This window comes from Macrobrachium rosenbergii, chromosome 49 (assembly GCF_040412425.1).
Source record: "Macrobrachium rosenbergii isolate ZJJX-2024 chromosome 49, ASM4041242v1, whole genome shotgun sequence".
NCBI lineage: Eukaryota > Metazoa > Arthropoda > Malacostraca > Decapoda > Palaemonidae > Macrobrachium > Macrobrachium rosenbergii.
Window position 1 is genome coordinate 25,164,963 of NC_089789.1, and position 3,643 is coordinate 25,168,605.

A 3,643-nucleotide genomic window follows, 5' to 3' on the forward strand; every position below is an offset into this window, starting at 1 on the left:
CAGCTTGAGATTATTTACCTATTCCACGAAACGTATAACTGACCGACTGAGAAACTATGAAGACACCATTCAGTAGTTTCTGACAAGATAAGAGTGTAGGCTTACTCATGCTAAGAAAATAAACATTCAACCACAGTTACGGGCTATCCTAAGAGCAAGAGCCGTGCCAGCATAAGGCTGGCTTAATCTAAACAACATTCACAGTCTTCTGACGGTTTAGTGAGGCCTTTTTGATGCTCTGTTATTTCATTTTACTTCCATATCAAAATAACACGACTTCTCTCCCTCTTTCCCTCTTGCTATGACATTGTGATGCGCCTCGAAAAGTTTTGCAATAGTTCACTGGTACCTTTTACTTATTTTGAATATATTTTTGCGATCATTGACACCAAGAAAGCTCAGTAGACAGCATTCTTTATAAACGCTACTGAACAGATACTGAATGAATTCTTAATGATGTTTATCAAACTTATCGTTATTGCTGAAAACCTTCAAGGTGCGCAGGAGAAATCTGCAGAGTTAACATTGCAATTTTCATCTCTTGCAAAATTGCTAATTATCATTATTGTAAAACATATTTGGCCAGGAACACTGAGCCCGCACTGAGTAAAAAGTATATCATTGTAATCCTCAACTCGTGGCAATTCCAAGATATATTTGTATTTCGGAGTTATACTTCTGAATGAGTTGAATGAACACACACACAAATGCTGCTGTGTATATAGTGAAATTTTGAATTATTATCAGATTTGGTTACTTGTTGTACTGCACGCTGTCCTACTTTTTAAGAGGTTGGAATAATCTGAATAAAAAAAAAAATCGCACCAAAAACTAACCCTCTGGTCGGGCCATCAAGAAAGAGCCTATATCTCTGTCAGTGCCAAGCTCTATGAGCACTCTCTCTGGCTTCTCCCGTGTTTGTCACTGTTTTCGTTTCAAGGAAATATCTCAAGAACAGGTGGACGGATTTGGACAAAATTTAGCGTAAACACTCATTGGGCAACTTCCTCCATGTGATGCAATTTGGTACATACCATCAAAGGTTGCTATGTAAAAAAAATCCTTAAATCCTCACCGACACCTGCTAAAAAACTAAATCATTTGGAGGGGGCCCTTCAGTGGATTGTTTCACAGAGTTTCATCAAGATACGTTCATTCGTTCTTAAGTTGTGTTAACAGACTGTTAAACACAGAAACAGACAAGCATCATGGCCCGCCAGTCCGACAAACTGAACTCAATAGCATAATCTCCTTAGTGGATTAAACAGCCGTTGAAACAAGTAATTTCAAATGATTCATAATTAGAATTTCTGTTAACACTTCATCATTTAAATAACTGCATGACGAATATTGCAGTTTTATATCTATTTTTTGTCTATATTCCTACTTTGAGTAGGTGACAAATGGCATACCTTCCTCCTACGTTGCATTTACCGCCGATCCTCTTAGACTCACCTTATGGATTCTTTCCCGCTGTTTTTGTAAATTTCTTCTCCCACCAAACATGAGTCATCCTTTCCTCTCGGGGCTATGATGCGCATCTGGCACTATTTTGTGAGATTCAGAGGGAAAGTTGGTGGGTGTTTGGGCGTTTGGGCAGGTAATGCCAACGCCCATTTTGGCACAGTGGTAGCATCTTCTGCTCTCGAGACCTCGCCTCTCAGTTGAAGGCGGACCAATCCCCGAGGCAGCGGTTTGACGTTCATCTTCTTCTTCCTCTGTAGGTCAGTATTTTGCAGTTTGTTTTAAGTATTCTTTTGTTTACAGGACGCCGATATGCCTTTCCTTTTACTTGTATAATGTTCCTATGTTACGCGTAAGCTAAGGCCACGATTCTTTCAATCTGTAACACGTAGAATGGAGATTATCTTAGGTATTCACTTCGCTGGGTGGGGGCACTGAAAAAATCGATGGGTCACAAAATTTGGACTTACCAAACTACCATCTTTTATAAAGATTACATAGATGACGTGTCTATGGATTGTTTCAATATCAGATGTTTGATGATCTCGGTTGAATTCCTTACCCTAATAATTCTGATACCAAATGATCCTTAAGGTTATTCTTCATGATTGAGATGATTACTTTGCTACTTATTTATTCTTCATTTTTTTCCAGCCTCACTATCATTTGTCGCTGAGTACAGTGGCCTCATATAAATAAAAAATAATATGTCACCGTTCGAAAGAAACAAATTGCAGATAGCTTTTCTATTTTCTCTGGTGATAACCAGGACTAGATAAAGATACCTTCATCCAACTCAACACTGTTTAAAATCGCACCATTAATTTTTTTTTTTACCGCAGTGCTTACATCATGTTTAAAGGTGTTCTCAGTGACTGAAGAAAGAGTTGTTCTAAATTTACCTGAAGGGTTCTCCTCACTCAGGACCCACCTTACCTCGTCACTTCCGTGAATTTCAATGTTTAAGATGCAGTTCTGAGCTGGCGCCAATCAACGCTTACCATTCTGTGTCCTGAGTCTCCACCTTTATGCCTTCCTGCCTTTGCAGTTGCCTTCTTATCACTCATTCATCCTCCTCTTTTCTGCAAGGGGTATGATTATTCTAAAGTTTTCTAAGCTCTTCTTTCATAGCTTTTAAATTATAAAGAAAAGACAAGATAGAAACCATTTATGCTTATTTGTTTATGGTTTTCCTTAGCAGGTCACGGACTGAGAATAAAGCAAAAATACACAGAAATCGGTCGCAGTGAATTTCACGAATTGAAAATCAGCCAAGATTTCAATGAATACGAATAAAACAACAAAATAATTATCTATTTCGAACGTCCATTAAATTAATCAAAATGTTGTCACTAATGAAGAAGAGGCTTGAATGATATTAGGTAAGAGTTGATCAACCTATGAGAGTGAGACGATCCCTGTACCACGACCTTTATGTGTGGCCTTATAAGGAATTCAAGGTTCAATTCAGGGATGAAGCAATTGGCAACTATGACTCAGCATCTGGGCCTCCGGGGTTAATATCGACCTAAAATGGGCAGTGATTCATTCACCCAAGAATGAAAGTTTGTGTGGGTATTCTGTTCGTTCCTCGCCGTTCTTCATGTTAATTCACAGTGCGGGAGAGGGGCAAAACATTTTTCCGTCACCGTAGTGACAGTTGTAAGACGACAGGTAACGGAAGGTACGAGGCTGCTGATATTATGGTGATGCTGTTTTTCCCTGATGTTTTTAAGTCCGGAACTCTGTCCTAACTGAGAATTTCTGTCATCGCTCGAGGGAACGATGGCAAGATAAAGACTATGTAGAGATCTGCCATTGCCCAGATCTATTAGATCTCAGATGAAACATTCCCTATGTTATATAGAGCTAAGGCTAAATAAAAATCAGATATTCCAATAACATTTTACAAACACATCAAAAAAGTTAAGTATACCTTAGTTTCACCAGACCACTGAGCTGATTAACAGCTCTCCTAGGGCTGGCCCGAAGGATTAGACTTATTTTACGTGGCTAAGAACCAACTGGTTACTTAGCAACGGGACCTACAGCTTATTGTGGAATCCGAACCACATTATGGCGACAAATGAATTTCTATCACCAGAAATAAATTCCTCTAACTCTTCATCAGCCGGCCGCGGGAATTGAACTACAAACACATCAATTCATATATGAGACT

General features: G+C 39.0%; 1 protein-coding gene across 1 annotated transcript in view; it reads left to right on the top strand.

The window, feature by feature from the left end:
- The first annotated feature begins 1,584 nt into the window (after nt 1-1,584).
- Nucleotides 1,585-3,643, top strand: part of LOC136832185 (alpha-crystallin B chain-like) — a 12,792-nt gene continuing 10,733 nt past the window's right edge. The window contains exon 1 of the mRNA XM_067092947.1: nt 1,585-1,724. The gene's annotated coding sequence lies outside the window, so the exon portion shown is untranslated. The remainder of the gene's footprint in view (nt 1,725-3,643) is intronic.